Source organism: Symphalangus syndactylus, chromosome 16, assembly GCF_028878055.3.
Source record: "Symphalangus syndactylus isolate Jambi chromosome 16, NHGRI_mSymSyn1-v2.1_pri, whole genome shotgun sequence".
NCBI classification, from domain to species: domain Eukaryota; kingdom Metazoa; phylum Chordata; class Mammalia; order Primates; family Hylobatidae; genus Symphalangus; species Symphalangus syndactylus.
In genome coordinates, this window is record NC_072438.2 from 101,562,593 (window position 1) to 101,580,566 (window position 17,974).

Genomic DNA, 17,974 nt, shown 5'->3' on the forward strand with positions numbered 1-17,974 from the left:
AAAAGTATGTATGTAGTCCCTCCTCAAGAAACTAGAGAAAGAAGAGTCAGTTAAATCTAACGTAAGTAAAAGGAAAGAAAAATAGGTAAGAGTCAAAAATCCATGAAAATGGTTTAGAACAGTCAAATAACAGAGACCATTAACAGAGTCAAAATTTGAATTTTTGAAAGTTTTGAAAAGATTAATGAAACATAATCTGCTAGCAAGACTCATCAAGAAAAAAACAAATCACTGACACCAGGAGTTTAAAAGTACATCACTACAGGTCCTACAAATATTAAAAGGATAATAAGAAAATACTAAAAATGATAGTTAATACATAAAACAATTTAAGTGAAACAGGAAAATTCCTTGAAATATGCAAATTAACAAAAGTGATATAAGAAGAACTAGAAAATCTAAATAACCTAATATCTATTAAATAAATTGAATTTCTAATCAAAACTTTCCCACAAAGAAAACTCCAGGCTCCAATCAAAAACCATAAAATACCTACGAATAAATCTAATAAAAGATGTGCAAGGCTGGTATATTGAAAACAATGCAACATCACGGAGAAAACACCTGAATAAACTAAGAGATAAACAGTGTTCCTGGATTGAAAGGCTCAACGTAGTTAGGGTTGTCCTGTCTCCCTAAATTGATCTGTAGATAATGCAATCCCAATCATAATTTTAAACGTTTTTTTTCTTCTTATAGAAAGTGACAAGCTGATTCTAAATTTTTTTTTTTTTTTTTGACGGAGTCTCACTCTGTTGCCCAGGCTGGAGTGCAGTGGCGCGATCTCGGCTCACTGCAAGCTCCGCCTTCCAGGTTCACGCCATTCTCCTGCCTCAGCCTCTCGAGTAGCTGGGACTACAGGCGCCTGCCACCACGCCCGGCTAATTTTTTGTATTTTTAGTAGAGACGGGGTTTCACCATTTTAGCCAGGATGGTCTCGATCTCCTGACCTCGTGATCCGCCTGCCTCAGCCTCTCAAAGTGCTGGGATTACAGGAGTGAACATGGTGGCTCACGCTTGTAATCCCAGCACTTTGGGAGGCCAAGGTGAGAGGATTGCTTGAGCTCAGCAGTTCAAGACCAGCCTGGGCAGCATAGTGAGACCCCGTCTTTACAAAAAACAAGCAAACAAAAACTTTAAAAACTAGCTGGGCATGGTGGTGCACGCCTGTAGTCCCAGCTACTTGGGAGGCTGAGGTGGGAGGACTGCTTGAGCCTGGGAAATCAAGGTTGCAGTGAGTTGAGATCGCGCCACTGCACTCCAGCCTGGGTGACAGAGTGAGACTCTGTCTCTACAATAATAAAATAATAAAATAGTTATGGAATTGCACAATACCTAGCCTTGCTAAAGAAATCTTGTTAAAAAAGAACAAAATTGTGGAACTTATTTTGGCTTCATGGCTTCCTGTAAAGCTCTGTCAGCAGGACATGGTTAGGATAGACAAGCTGACCCTCAGCCAGGGCACTAGGTCAATCAGTGGGGAAGGAAGGTCTGAAACAGCGTGGCTGGGACAGCTGGAGATTTGTATGGAAAAATGAACCCCAACTCCTATCTCACGCCACACACACAAATTAACTCAAGACCTACGACAGACACAAACACAACCCCAGGGCCACAAAGCTTCCAGAAGAAACCCAGGAAAATGCTCTCATGAGTCTGAGGTAGGTAGATTTGGGTAGGATACGAAAACACTAACCTGTAAAGAAAAAATTCGATGAATTGGGCTTTATTTTAAGATGCCAGTAAAAAATGAAGAGATAAGCCACAGAGAAAAAATATGCACAGCACATTGATAAAGGACTTTATCCAGAATCTATAAGAACTGCTACAAATCAACAATTTAAAAAAACAATTTTAAACAATGGGACAAACGTTTGCACAGATACTTTACCAAAAGAGATAGAGTAACGCCCATCATACACGTGAAAATATCCTCGGCATCCTCAGCCAGCAGGGACGTGCAAGTTAGCACCTCACTGAGATGCTGCTCCACGCTGCAGGGTGGCCGCTGTCAGAAGGACCGATAGCACTGAATACTGGTGAGGGCGAGAGTGTGACTGGTGGGAATGTACAATGCTACAGTCACTTTGGAAAACTGTCCTGCCATTCCTCATAAAGGCAAGTGTACATCTGCCCTACAACCCAGAATTTCCAGCCTTAGTATTTCATCAGGGGAAATGGGTATGTTCACAGAAAGGCTGGAACAAGGATGTTCACACTGGCCTTGCTCATAATAATCAAAAGCTAGAAATAATCCAAATAACTATCCATCGGATAATGGATAAACAAATTGCAGAATAATTACAAAATGGAATACTGTTAGACAATTAAAAAAATTTTAAACCTACTGATTATGCAAAACATCGATGAATTGCAAAAACACTATGTTAAATAAAAATCAGATGCAAAAGCTCATAAACTTAAGATTCTATTTATATGATATCTAAGAACAGGCCAAACTAATCTACAGTAATAAATATCAGAAAGTGGTTCCCTGGGTGTGGCAGAGGGCAAGTGATTGAATAAAAGTGGGAGAAAGACCTATATACAAATACATTTGAAAACCTAAAGTATAGATTTCCCTAGGAAAATAGAATTTATAAAAATTGACCCCATTCAAGATACCAAGATTAAAAGATCAACTCCTGTAGAAGGAATAAAGTTATCAAGGAATTACCCCACAAAAATGCACCTGGCCCAGATGGTTTTAACACGGAATTCTACCAAATCTTCAAAGATCAGATAATTTCAATGCCCCATAAATTGTTCCAGAGCACAGAAAGTGAAGGAAAATTTCTAGTCCTTTTTAGGAAGTATAACATTGACACTTAACTCTGATATGGAGCGTAAAATAAAAAAGAAAATGACACACCAATATCACCTTTGAATATTGATGCAAATGTGCTAAATGAAATATTAAGAAATAGACTCCAGTTTCACATTAGGAAAATAATACACCAACAACCAAGCAGATATAATCCAAGGATGAAAGGTTGGTTCAATTTAGGAAGTCCATTCACATAATAGACCATATTTACAGATCTGAGGGGGAAAATGATTATCTCCATATATGGTGAAAAAGCCCTCAATGAAATTCAACAATTATTCCTGAAAAAAAAAAGGCTCAAGAAAATAGGAATTACTGAATACCTTCTTCACAGGTAACATGTATGTGTGTGCGCCTCATTCCTAAGGCAGCGACTTCATAGAGAAACACTCGAGGTGTTCCCAGTAAGATCAAGGAACAGGGTAGGGAGACCCACCACCACCCATACAAGGGGTGCAACCATGGCCCCAGGATGGCGCCCACTATGGCCTGCCACTTGCTTTTGTAAACAGGGCCTCACTGGAACACAGCCATGCGCACACATTTATTGATTGTCTGTGGCTACTTTTGTACTACACCACAAAGCAGAGTGCCAGGCGTGGAGACAGCCCAGCCCAAAACGCCTAAAACATTCACCATGTGGGCCTTTAAAGAAGAAGCCTGCCAACTCCCTCCCATGGTATCGGACATTGTACTGCAGGTATGGATTGATGCAATTCGATATGAAAAATCAACAAGATGTACAACAATTGGGGAAAAGTGAAATTCTCTCTTTGCAGAGGACACCATAGTACATCAGGAAAACCCAGGAGAATCCATGATAAAATAACCCAAGTAAGGCCGGGCTCAGTGGCTCACACCTGTAATCCCAGCACTTTGGGAGGCTGAGGCGGGTGGATCACGAGGTCGGGAGTTCGAGACCAGCCTGGCCAACATGGTGAAACCCCGTCTTTACTAAAAATACAAAATTAGCTGGGTGTGGTGGTGCATGCCTGTGGTCCCAGCTACTAGGGAGGCTGAGGTGGGAGAATGGCTTGAGCCCGGAAGGCGGAGGTTGCAGTGAGCTGAGATCGTGACATTACACTCCAGCCTAGGCAACAAGCGTGAAACTCTGTCTCAAGAATAAAATAAAATAAAATAACCCAAATAAAATAATTCAGTACAAAATTAACATACAGATACCCATAACCTTTACAAACTGGAAAAATGACCAGATTAGGGTACATAATTGTAGATAAAGCCCCATTTACAAAAACATCAAAGAAGCTAAAGTACTTATAAATAAACTTAAGACGTGTGCAAAACCTATATGAAGAAAACTTCAAAACATCTCCAGAGACACAAAAAATTGTATTTGAACAAATGGGAAGACACACCTCAATCTTGCATAAGATGAGTCAGCACCCTAAAGATGCCTGTTCCTCCTGAGTGAATTTATCAACACACTGTAATACTAATAAACATGGCACCAAACTGATTACACAGCTAGTAGGTTTATACTAAATATGAAAGTAAATATGCAATGATAGCTACAAAAGCACAGGAAGAAAAAAAAGCCAGGAGACAGGAGCTTCTTATTAAGCATCTAAGAAATACCGTCAGGCCTCTATAATTAAATCACAGTGCATGAACAGACACATAAATCAATGGACTAGAATGGAACATCCAGAAGTGGGTCCAAGCACAAATGGAAACTTGATGCATGAAAAAGGTGTCACCTGAAATCACTAGGACAGGGATAGGCTTTCCGATAACTGGTGCTCTATTAAGAAACTTTGTTAGTATTGCTTGTTTGATCAGGGTCATCTGCAAGCTGACACCCTCCTCTTTTAGTATAGCAAGTTGGTAAGTTAACCTTATGAGTATTTCCCAGCGTCGGGGTCTCACCTTACTCCTGGATCACTGTGACTGCAGTGGCCCATGCTTTGATAACACAGATGGGAGTCGATTGCTATTATTTTATCTGGAATTGTTTCGTGCGGTTTCACAGGGGAGAAGGGGCTGCGTTTCTCCTTTGAGCTGCCTGCATCGTATTTTTGCACCAGCGTTTTCCTAACCTCTCTGAATTAACTGAACAACTTTCCATCCCTTTCTATGCTCTTGAATAGCCTAACCAGCTTGAGTATTTTCTGTTTCTTAATGTTTTCCTGAAATTTGCTTCTAAGAACAAGTGGACCAGGCACCTGATCCCCCTTTATTTTGAGACAACTTCCCGTTCTTCCTTACCAATGCAATTACGATTCTGTTCAGAGTAGCTCGCTCACACAAAAATGTTTGCCTCCCAGCCTCCCACATGGAGTGATTTGGCCCATGAGGTAGGGGCTGGGGATTGGGGACTCTCTTTCTCCTGACGTGGGGCCATCCTGGACTGGTCCCTCCATGTTCCGGTCCCTCCACGTTCCTGCAAGAAATGCAGACAAGAGGCGGCTCACAGAGCCACTGGCTGGAAGGAAGTGGGGCTGGGGGCAGCAGAAGTGGCCCGAGTCCCCAGCGACACTGTGGACCCCTGGCCCAAGCCCAGCTGTGGCAGGTTCCCATCCACACTGCACGAGGCCTCTTCCGGACAACGCCTTTCCTTTCCCATTTTCTCCCTAGTTTTTTTTTCCCCAGGTAATTTTGTTGCAGAATTTCTACCTTCTTCAGGTGGCTGTAGAGCGTTTCATACATCTGTGTCTATCTTGCTGGGTGTCACAGGTGTGGGGAAGGTTGAACTGCTACCCAGGGTCCAGTTCAAACCGGAGGCTGCGTGTTCTTCCCCAGACGCCGTCACACCACGCCTAATTCAGGAGGAAAGCCACACCAGAAGGACGCAGCCTCAGACCTAGAGCCTTGCTAGGCTGCAGAGCCACATTTTTCAATCAGTAAAGTATCCAAAAAGAAAAGTCACACGTGCCGTGAAAATATAAAAGAAACACTTGTCAAAGATCAACTCAACAGTCGGCGAGGGGAGCAGTAAGATGTTACGACCGATGGAGAGAGCGGAGGAGCTGGTGGTCGCAGGCGGCGGGACAAAGCTGCTGGGTCAGGTGCCAGCGAACCAAAGGCCCTCTGTCCCACCGACCTGAAGGGTGTGCCACCCGCTTGGTTCTGGACACAGAGTTGCAGGTACCAGGTGATGACTTCACAGTGGGATTTGAACTCTGCGTTGAGTGTCTGAGCAAGAAACCCAAGTCTCACAAAGCACCTCCCACTCGGAGGAAGACGTCAGGGAGCCCCTGCCCAGCTGTCACAACAAAACAGCGGGCAACACCGTAGGCTGCTCCACGATGACAAAATAGGCCAATGTTTTATATGGTTTGGCATCAGACAAGAAGCCCGTCGTTATCAGTACCCCTGAACTCCACCACGTTTCTAGAAAGGGAAATTGATCCCGTACATTTTCATTCCTGTGCAGCTCCGAGAAAGAGGGTTGGCTCCATACTAACGTCTTTGGGTCGTGAGCAGAAAGTCTGGCGAATCTGCCTGGACCCATCCGGGGCTGTTTACAAGCTCTCAGTTTGCCCAGATTTCCCCAAGAGAAATGGGGAAATCTCAGACCTGCGGCATTTCTCTGGGGGAGGGGGCTATGGAACACTTGGGACTTAGTTGTTTATGTCACTGAATAAAGGATCCAGTGCACCCATGGGATGATCCACAGAAAGGAAATCACTATTTTCCTCTTAGTAGCTGGATGAATCAGCAGGACGTGAAATGGATCCCGTGGGGGGTGTGAAGACAGCCTTGTGCCAGCCTCCCCTAAATGGACTGAGCCTGCTCCTCGAAGGCATGGAGGAAGAATGGCAGGTGGTGCCCGCCGGCAGATCAGCAAGCTGGATAATCATCTCACCATGTCCTGTGCTGCCTCGGATTTTCACCTGAAAACACCTTCTCATCCAGCCTCCCACCAGCTGGAAGAAATCTTTCTTGGCGGGTTTTTAGGGACTCTAGTTTTAGCTCATGTGATGGGCTGGGACCCCCAAGGCCAGACTTCCATGTCCCTTGTATTACTGACCCAACCAAGAGATTGAATTTTTATGACAGTCTTTTCCAAACCATAAAAACGTTTTAAAAATTACAATAAAATATACATAACATAAAAATTACCATTTTAGTACCAATCGCCTGCCCCGGCCCAGGATGGCTGCTCTTTTTCTAAAGAGGTTAACACTACAAACTGTAAAGTCTGAAAATAGTTGCGTTAGATGTTTTGGTGAACACATCGTGCACAACAGCACCAGCACAGTGGTCCCCTGTTGCTTCTGCCCCAAGACTGTCCTTCCTAAATCACGCAAAAGCCTTTAGTACCGCTGAAGACACCCAGAATGAAGGAAAAAAGAAAAAAAAAAAAGAGTGAAACAGCTTTTAGTAACACTGGAAGAAAAATTAGTCAGAGAATTATTCACATATTGGATGAGAAGGGCAATGATTTGGGAACGTGCACGGAGCAGATGTGATTAGACTCATGGATGAGAGAGAGTTGCGACGGGTTCAAAGGAGCCTGCAGAAGACCAGCTCATGACAGGAAGGCAGACCCGCCAGGAACGGCTGAGGCTGAGAGAGATGGAGAAGGGTAACCCCAAAACTGGACCAACCCTGACAAAGGAACTGACTTTTTCTTCAAACGTTGGACAACAGGATTTGAACGCAAAGACTAAACAGATTCAGCCGTGGATTAAGAAAAAACACCAAGTTCGAATTACTATAAAGAAAGGAGAAAGTGTAGACGAGTCAGAAAATAAAGTGGAGGAGATATTCCATCAAATACTCCAGACTGTGCCTGGAATAGCTACATTCTCATCCAGGCCACAAGCTGTTCAAGGAGGAAAAGCTTTAATGTGGGTTCTTTGTCCTTTGAGCAAAAAGGAAGAGAAGGCATATCGAGAAACTCAAGAGACCCAGAAAACAGACACTTTGAACGAAGACCATGGAAATGATAATGAATCAAATGTTCTGCATCAGTAATTTTAATAAAGAAAAATATGCTTCTCAGGGAAAGTTAAAAATATACCATTTTAACCATTTTAAGTGGTTACTTTTTTTTTTTTTTTTTGAAACGGAGTCTCATTCTGTCATCCAGGCTGGAGTGCAGTGGTGCGATCTCGGCTCACTGCAACCTCCGCCTCCCGGGTTCAAGCAATTCTCCTGCCGCAGCCTCCCGAGTAGCTGGGATTACAGGTTTGTACTGCGCCACCATACCCAGCTAATTTTTGTATTTTTAGTAGAGACAGGGTTTCGCCATGTTGGCCAGGCTGGTCTCGAACTCCTGACCTCAGGTGATCCGCCCGCCTTGGCCTCCCAAAGTGCTGGGATGACAGGGTGAGCCACTGCACCTGACCTAAGTGGTTAAATTTCAGTCATTTTGAGCTCAGTGGCATTAAGCACATCCACATTGTTGTGCAACCATCATGACCGTCCATCTTCAGAACATTCCCACCCTCCCAAACCGAAACTCTGTCCACATTAAACACTCGCCCCTACTCCCCTCCTCAGCCCTGTGCGTCCCACCCACCTTCTGCCTCTGTGAATTTGCCTACACTGGGGCCCTCATCTGGGCAAATCAAGCAGGCTTTGACTTTGTTTCACTCCACGGAGTCGTCAAGGTGGATCCGAGCCACAGTGCGTGTCCATTTCCTTCCTTCCTTTTTTATCCCCCTCCCACCCCCCCGGCCCCTGGTAACCATCGACTCTCTGTTTTGATGAGTTCCACTTTTTGAGATTCCACATATGAGTGAGATCACGCAGAACTGTCTGTGCATGACTTATTTCACTGAGCACCATGTCCTCCAGGTTCATCCGTGGTTTGCAAATACCAGGATTCCCTTCTTTTTCTGGTTGAACAGTATTCCATGGTGTATACACAGAGCATTTTCTTTATCTGTGCATTCACTGGTGGACATGCAGGTTGTCTCCATGTCTTGGCTACTGTGACCAGCATTCCAATAAACATGGGGTGTCTCTGATTCTGATGTCAGCTCCTTTGGGTAAATGCCCAGCGGGGGACTGCTGGGTTGCATGGAAGTTCCATTTTTAATTTTTTGAGGAAGCTCCATGTAGCCTTCCATCACATCTACACTAATTTACCTTCCCACCAACAATGCACGAGGGTCCCCTTCTCTCCACACTCTCATCAACAACTGCCTTCCCACCAACGGTGCACGAGGGTCCCCTTCTCTCCACATCCTCATCAACAACTTCCTTCCCACCAACAGTGCACGAGGGTCCCCTTCTCTCCACATCCTCATCAACAATTGCCTTCCCGCCAACGGTGCACGAGGGTCCCCTTCTCTCCACACCCTCATCAACAATTGCCTTCCCGCCAACGGTGCACGAGGGTCCCCTTCTCTCCACACCCTCATCAACGACTGCCTTCCCGCCAATGGTGCAGGAGGGTCCCCTTCTCTCCACACCCTCATCAACGACTGTCTTCCCGCCAACGGTGCACGAGGGTCCCTTCTCTCCACACCCTCATCAACAACTGCCTTCCCGCCAATGGTGCACGAGGGTCCCCTTCTCTCCACACCCTCGCCAATGACTGCCTTCCATCTTTTTGAAACAGCTGTCCTGATGGTGTGAGAGGAGCTCGCTGACGGTTTCCATTTGCACTTCCCCGTGCCTGGTGATGCCAAGCACCTTTCTACCTACAAGCCGGCCATTTTGTGTCTCTTTTGGAGAAGTGTCTATCAGGTCCTTTGCCTGGTTTTTAATCGGGTTTTTTCTTGCTCTTCAATTAGCTGGGTTCCTTATGTATGTGGGGTCTTTCCTGCCTGTCAGATGTATGGTTGGCAAATGCGTCCTCCCGTTCCGTCGGCTTCCTCTTCATTCTGTTGATGGTTTCCTTTGCTGGGCAGAAGTTTTTCCGTTTGGTGCAGGCCTGTCTGTGTATTTCTCTTTTGCTGCCCCGCTCTTTTTAAGGCTGAATACTCCTCCTCTGTAAGTAGATACATCTTGCTAACCCGCCCACCTGTCAGCGGAGGCTTGGCTGCCCCCTTGCTTTGGTTGGGAACACTGCTGCTATGGCCGCATTTCCAGAAGGAAGGTAGCTAAGGCTGAGATCACTTCACGACACTTTGCTCTCCTCTGCAATCCCTACCTGGGATAAAAGGTGACTCAGAAGCTGTGGTGAGGGTTAAATCACACACTGTGCCCCACAGAACTGGCATCCTGCAGAACGATGGTGCCAGGAGCACTTGACCTGCGTTTCACCGCTGCATCCACCTGCCCTGGCTTCACAGCTTCACTCTGGAACTCCTGAAGTTCTTGTCCTGCCTGGAGTTGACCGTGGGGAGTACCCACGAGGGCCCAGGATCGTCCCCGCCTGTGCTCAGCAAGATCTGGGCCCTGGGCTGGTGCCAATGGAGGTCAGGGACTTTGTGGCCGTGGAGGGACCATGGGCCAATCCCACCCCCTTCGAAAGTTCTGATGCAGACACCGAGCAACCCAGAAAGCCTGGCCCAGAGCCGGCACCGGCGGTGTCGAGGCCCTTTCTCTATTGCGGCTCCCATCTTAGGTGCCAGCAGCTGTGTCCAGAACTGGGAGACCCAAACCACCACTGCGCCTCAGCTGGCCCCTCAGGCTGGCACCCGCCCCTCAGACCCCTGCAGCCCCTCCCTCCCCTGGGATTTAGGCAGAGACAGGGTGAGATGACGTGGGGTGCACCAAGGGTTTGTTAGAAAACAGGAGAACGTGAAGCAGCCGGGGGCCGTGTGGCCTGGGGGGCGTCTGCTGGAAGAAAACGGAGTTGCCATCCAACCGCCCGCTCTGAGCCAGGCAGTGGTAACACAGAGTCCTCATTCCCGCCCCACACAGGCTGGAGGGGTGTGCACCAGGGCCTCGGGTCCTCAGCCCCCAGCCCTTCCTGGCACTGCTGGGAGGGGTCTGTGTCCGCCGGCTCCTGCCACAGCTTTTCCCAATTCAGCGGTTGCCACATACTGATGATGTCCTACTAATAATAGTTCAAAGACCAAAGACATTTTCAAGGCTTGAGTATATAAAATGTCTTCTTAAAAAAGATTTTATGAGATTAGTCACAACCAAAAGCAACCTTAATTTTAACTCACAAGGCAGAATTTTTTTTAAAAGACCATAAAATGCTGTTTGCCGTGTCATATGGATTCAATATCAGATTGACTTCTGGTCCAGCATTGTCACGCCAAATACTTTTACACATGTGGGCCCATCTTTCAAATATGCATCTCGAACGTCTGTTTGTTTTCTCTCCCTCTGCCTTTCTAATCCTACAAAAGTTTTGTTTTTTTTTAAACATGGTCCATGGAAAATGAGATCACTTTTCCAAATGGAAAAAGGGATTTGGCTCTAAGGTTAAGGCTGTACTTTTTTTAAGGAGAAAAAGATCACATCTATGTGCTGTTACTGAACGTCAGGAAACGGCGCACCTGCCACTTCGCAAGAACAGCGGAGGTCGGGGCAGGTGAGGGCCGAGGCAGGTGAGGGCCGGAGCTGCGCTCTCCCCCAGGCACCGCAGGGAACGGGGCAAATGTTCTGAGAAAGCCGGGACTTCCTCTGTCAAACCCTTTAAATATCCTGATCTCTTCCAGTTCCAGGGCAGAAAAAATAGCCGGCAAGTACTTCAAAGATTATTTTTGTCAAGGTCATGGCAGAGGGAAAATGAGGGAAAAAGGAACAACCCTCCACATCTCCCTGGCCGCCCCTCCTCAGAGTAAAGGGAAGTTGGGAGGATCGTGCTCCCCTGAGCCGTTGCCACGGTTACGGAGCCACAACACGGCGGCTAGTCACGCGAGCGGGCACCGGGCGGGCGTCGGGGCAGCTGGCCCGGCCTCCTGGAGCCAGATCACTCACAGGGGCCGCTCCATGGGGCTTGCGTGCGTGCGAGGCAGCGCTCTTGCTTGGGGAGCTGAATAACTGGCTGTTTATAGATCCCACAAACAGTAAACGCAGGCTTGACTCTCTTCCACTGAGCAGCTCCAACGTTTGAAAACAGTTCTTGAGAATGCAGCTGGTGGATGGCCGAATGGCCACAGAGGGGGAGGCTGACTGAAGCCCCGGGGCCCTAGAAGAGCAGGCAGATGGTGGTCCCCAGGCAGTCCCTCCTGACGCCCACTGCAGCCCCGCTCGGTTAACCCAGTATCCTGGGCCCCCTTCTGGCTGAGGGAGACCAGCCAGTGCCGACGCCGCCTCCGCCCTCACCTTTGCTGTGGGCCCTTGGCGAGTTAATTCACCTCTCTGGGCCTTGGTTTCCTCCTGTGAAAGACGGGACGGCAACAGTGAGCGTCTGTGAGGGCGTGGTGAGCAGCAGCACCAGGCACCCTCCAGTGATCAGGGCAGCACCCGCTGTCTCTGTGACTGGAGGGCAAACGGCTGTGCTGGACAGGCAATCCGACGTGTAAAGTTGATGTCATTTTCTAGAGAACAAAACTTAAATTTTTAAAACCAGGATCTGCTTTCTGAATGCAAACACCCCTGAGTGTGAAACTTACTTCACGAGAAGCAGACTCACAACTCATAAACAAACGCAGCTGACGGTTACCACAGTGAATCTCCCTCCAGAAGCTCCAGGCCCATCCTGCCGGGGTCCTGGTGGTTGGGGAGCCGCCCCTGCTGATCCCTAAGCCTGGGACCCCACGGCCTGGGTGTGTCCTGCACCACCAGCCCCGGCCTCAGAGACCTTGGGGCTAGAGTTGGTCTGGGCCGTCCCTCTGCACCTGCGGCTCCACACCCAGGAGAGCCCAAGGGGACTCCGTGCTGACCCGGCTGCTTCAGAGCAGACAAGGAAGGTGGCATGGGGATAAGAACCACCTGGTAGGAAACCAACGGCAGGAAAGCAGCCGTGAGGCCGAGAGGTGGGCATTGAGCGGGAGCTGCGGCTGCTCGGTCCTCGAGAGGAATGAGGTGCGCCACAGTGGTGCTGGGCATGTTGGCAGGGGGATCCCAAGTGCACTAGTGACCTCGGGTGGGGAAAATCCACCCAGAACAGACTGGGGCGGCTGCTGGAGCCAGGGCCACACCCAGACCCACAGTTCGGTGAGGGCCACTCACAGCCTCCGGAGCCCAAAGGACCCAGGCCCGGGGGCAGAAGGCCCTGCAAGCCCAGCCCTTCTCACAGGAGCCCATCAGTGACAACAGCACTGCCTCCTCCCAGTGTCGGCAGCTTAAAACGGAGTAACAGCCAAGGGGGGTGAGGCATGCACGGCGCCTGAAACCTGGTTTGGCACAAACTCTCCTTCCACCAGGGGCAGGCCCAGGACCCTCACCTGTGCTGACGTCGCCTGCTGGGGAGAGCCTGAGATGCAAGGGTCCAAGCCCAGCTGAGCCAAGGGCAGAGCAGGGGCCGAGTGAACACCACTGAATAGAACTCTGTGCACCCGGCTCAGTGACCACAGATGGTCAGGGGCTAACTGGACAGTCAGGGGCTTACATGGATGGTCAGGGGCTAACACAGACAGTCGGGGCTAACGCGGGAGGTCAGGGGCTAACCCAGAAGGTCAGGGACTAACACGGACGGTCAGGGGCTAAGGTGGATGGTCAGGGGCTAAGGTGGATGGTCAGGGGCTAAGGTGGATGGTCGGGCTAAGGTGGATGATCAGGGGCTAAGGTGGATGGTCAGGGGCTAAGGTGGATGGTCAGGGGCTAAGGTGGATGGTCAGGGGCTAAGGTGGATGGTCAGGGGCTAATGCGGACGGTCGGGCTAACATGGATGATCAAGGGCTAATACAGACGGTCAGGGGCTAAGTTGGACAGTTAGGGGCTAACGCAGATGGTCAGGGTCTAACGTGGAAGGTCAGGGGCTAAAGCAGACGGTCAGGGGCTAAGGTGGATGGTCAGGGGCTAACGCAGATGGTCAGGGTCTAACGTGGAAGGTCAGGGGCTAAAGCAGACGGTCAGGGGCTAAGGTGGATGGTCAGGGGCTAACGCAGATGGTCAGGGGCTAACATGGATAGTCGGGGCTAAGGTGGATGGTCAGGGGCTAACGCAGATGGTCAGGGGCTAACATGGATGGTCAGGGGCTAAGGTGGATGGTCAGGGGCTAAGGTGGACAGTCAGGGGCTAAGGTGGAAGGTCGGGGGCTAACACAGACAGTCGGGGCTAACGCAGAAGGTCAGGGGCTAACCCAGAAGGTCAGGGACTAACGTGGACGGTCAGGGACGCCTGAAATGAAAGCCACTTCAAAGGAGTTTCAGAACAGGAGGCCCAGCAGCTACAACAGACGGTAAAACGTGAATTTCTCTTAGCAGAAAGGCCGAAGAAGCAGCAGAAAATGCCAGGCCAGGAGATGAGGCCAAGTGTGTTCTGTGGGGCTCGTGGGAAAGTGCCCAGAACAGAGCCAGGAGCAGGCTCGGGCATCATGGCGCTCTCTCCACAGTGGCCGGCATATGCCAGGGTGAGGCTGGGGCCGCCTGCCTCAATACCCCCAGACACACAGACCCCAGCCATGGCATGCAGGGCCCGGTTCTCCACCCCCATCACCTCTAAAGTCAGGGACAAAGAGGGGTGTGGGATGCCCCCTCCCAGCCTGCTGTCCCCGCACGGCCGTCCTCTCCAGCCCCCATGCCTCCCCTGAGGACGGGGGTGCCAGGCCCAGAGGGAGGGCAGGAGGGCATACTCTGCATTTGTCCCGGCCAGGAGAGGCCCAAGGCCCAGGGTCCCTCTGTCTGGGTTGCCGCCTTGTCATGGGGGCTGGGACCCTCCAGCTAGTGGGCTGCAGGGCCCCACTGCCCCATCCCTCTCTTACCCTCCTGGGCTCGTTTCCCCTGTACCCCCACTTTGTGCTCCCAGAGCCTCCTGAGTTGTGGTCCTGTGTTACCATCTGGTGTTTTATACCTTTGCTTCTGGCCCGAGTTTCTGGACGACCCATGGCCTCCTAATCCTTGTACCAGGAGCCCCTTAGAGCCAGGCAATATCACTGCGTGGAGGAAGCTGGAGGAAGGGGATGCTCATCCCTTTTGCTTCACCTGCTGTTCCCCTCACTCAATACTCTCCCAAAGGGTCCCTCACAGGAACGTGTGCGCAGCCCCAGCTGGGAGGGCTTCTAGGCCTTTCTTTAGGACAGTAGCCTGTGGCAGAGGAGTGTCTCCACACTTGTTACATTTCAACTGCTGGACACTTTGGTTCCTGGGGACCTCTCAGGAATTTGCAGATGCTTTTCCAGAAACCACACCAGAGCAGCAGCGCGGCCCGGTGACCGTCTGCCGAGCGGCTTGGGGCTTCCAGACACGCGAGGCTGTTCTCACAGCTGTTTTTGTGAGGCCCTGCTCGGCTGCCACTGGGCACAGGCAGGGTGGAAGCTGGAGCAGGCGCCTCTGATGATCTGGCCTGCAGTGGCCTCTGGGAAGCCGCCCGTCCAGCCCCGGAGCTGAGAAGCTCTGTTTCAGGGAACTGGTGAGATTCCCCTGCTCTGGGCTGGTGAGTCAGCTGCCCTTCCTGTTTGCCACCTCGTCCTCTCCTGGGACTTTTATTCCCCTAATTTTCAGACCCTGCTCAGCCTGGTGTTCGGCTAACTGCACCCCACCACCGGAGCTCGTGTCTCCGAGGCCGCCTCTGTCTGCATTCTGCACCAGTGTCATTCAGGGAATGGGGACGCAGGGCAGCCAGTGTCGGCCACCTGGCAGGAGGGGGACTTGAGGACAGGATCCCCAGAAAAGCTGAGGGAACCCCAGAAGTCCTGGGCTATCTGGGGTTAGGGTGTGGAGGAGATTGGGAGCCACGGCCCAGGGCAGGGGCTTGGGGGTCACAGTCAAAATAGAGGTGGGAGAAATCACTTTCCTGTTCTGCCTCTGCCCTCCCACGATGCCTTGAGACAGCCCTGCCCGGGGGGCAACAGCAGGAGGCTGGGGCCGGGGCCTGAGAGGCAAGATCCGGAGACGCGAGAGGTTGACATGGCCACACCGTCAGCTCCAGCACCCACCCTCCTCCTCCTGCGCAAACCCCAGGCTGGGGAGGACTCGGGGCAAAAGTGCTCCCTCCCACGATGCTCCCTTCAAAGGTAAACTCCTCACCCAGGAGCTGGCCCCACTCACCTGCCCTCCCCTCCACCCTCCACGCAACCAGGGCCAGCCCTGTCGGGCCCCACACAGGCCCATTCGGAGCCAGTGCACACAGGGACTGCAGCACAGGAGCCACAGCCAGGAAAGCAGAGCCAAGCAACGGGCGAAGACAAGCAGGGTTCCAGCATGCAGGGAGGAAAGGAGAGAGACAAGAGGGTTCCAGCACACAGGAAGGAAAGGAGAGAGACAAGAGGGTTCCAGCACACAGGGAGGAAAGGAGACCCTGGGGCAGACAAAACATTTGCCAGCAGGAATGCGGCTGAGCACAAAGCTGCAGCCTGGAGGCTCCTTGTGGGGCCTCCCTCTGCCACCCAGACGGAGCCAGCAAGAAACCCAGAGCCAGGAGGGTGACTGCAGAAGGGCCCTGCCTGGATAACAGCAGGTCCAGAAGAGAAAAGCAAGAATGGAGAGGGACACCACCAGTGCAGTGACAGACACAGAACGTCCAGAACCGAAGATGAAAGACCTCGGCTGGGAAGAACTCACAGAGGACACGTCGCCGCAAAACTCTCCACCACCAGAAAGAAAACATTGCAACAGGCCGGGCGCAGCGGCTCACGCCTGTCATCCCAGCACTTTGGGAGGCTGATCACTTAAGGTCAGGAATTGGAGACCAGCCTGGCCAACATGGTGAAACCCCATCTCTACTAAAAATACAAAAACTAGCCGGGCGTGGTGGCATACGCCTATAATCCCAGCTACTTGGGAGGCTGAGGCAGGAGAATCACTTGAACTCAGGAGGCAGAGGTTGCAGTGAGCCAAGATCCTGCCACTGCACTCCAGCCTGGGAAACAGAGCGAGACTCTGTCTCAAAAAAAGAAAAGAAAACAAATAAAACAATAAAACATTGCAACAGCTCCCAGGAGAGCAAGAGCACAGCCTCCAGGAAAGAGCAGACCCACCAGGCTCAGCAGTGAGGCCACGTGGCCCTGCAGACACCGGGACAGGCTTCAGCCTGGAGCTCTGCGTGCAGCCTGGCTACCATCCACACACGAAGACACAGCAGTGTTCTCCCACTCGTGGGGGCGCCCAGAAGGTTTCACGGCGAGGCCCACAGCGGACCACAGGAGGAACACTCGGGAGGAGGAAGGATCGGTTAGTCAGCGACATGATCGGGTGCCCTGGGCTGGAGGGGACACCTAACGTTAGGTGCAAAGACAAGGATCTGTGACATCGGGAATAAGCTTCAGACACAGTCAACATGCTGCCAACGTGGGGAGGGCCGGAGGACGCATCTGTGCCGGCACAGGCCCTGCTGGGGGAACATCACCGCAGAAGCGCCTAAGAAACAGCAATCAACCTGAAAGCTCCCGTTTCAAAGGCATCCCCATGAGAACAAATGCAGAATGTGCACCTTTAGTTCAAGAAAGCTCAATCTATCTAACAGAGGGTTAGGGGAGGAAAAAAGAACCCAAAGGACGTGCAGTGAATGGAAAATACAAAATAGGATGACAGAAATCAGCTGCTAAAGAATCACAAGAAGTAGGTGGGCCCCAGTGAAAGAAGGTGCTTGGTGTGGGGGGAGATCCCTTGACCCGTCACCTGCAAGAGGCACCTACACTGAGAAGGAAACATGGAAAATGAAGGGATGGGGGAGACAGTCCAAGCAGCCAGGAACCAAAGTAAGCCTGGGGCGGCCACGGTAAGGCCTGGGGCAGTCGCGGTAAGGCCTGACGAAATGACGTAATGGGCAAGAAGAGTCGACGTGAAATGAGCCCGGTCTGCAGAGTCACACGGTATGCAAGCCTCCACCGAAACTCAGCCGCTGTCCCTAAAACCAGCCTTCCCGCCACATCACTTCCTGCTGCTTTGAGCGACTGCTTTGAGCCCTTCTCGCCGGCGGTTTGGGCATTTTCCTCTGTCTTGCTAAGTCACAGCTTATGTAACAAGTCATTGTTGGGTTTCCCCAGCTTCAGACACCGTCTTTAGGCCTGGCTGTGGATGCCGCGACTGCACCCGCCGCATCTGCATCCACCTCGCCCTGCGCCCGTGAACGCTCTGGCCCTGCCTCGCCCTTCACCCGCCTCGCCCTGCCCCCGTGCATGCTCCAGCCCCACCTTCCTAATCTGGCTGTGTCATGACTGCCCTCAGCTCCCCCTGCAGAGCTCCTGTCACCCAGATGTGCACAGCCTCTGAAGCCTCCACTCTG

General features: G+C 50.9%; 1 protein-coding gene and 1 pseudogene across 7 annotated transcripts in view; one reads left to right on the forward strand and one right to left on the reverse strand.

Annotated features, from left to right (window-relative positions):
* Nucleotides 1-17,974, reverse strand: part of AHRR (aryl hydrocarbon receptor repressor) — a 111,418-nt gene that overhangs the window by 26,208 nt on the left and 67,236 nt on the right. The window lies entirely within an intron of this gene.
* Nucleotides 6,944-7,768, forward strand: LOC129464753 (translation initiation factor IF-3, mitochondrial-like; annotated as a pseudogene).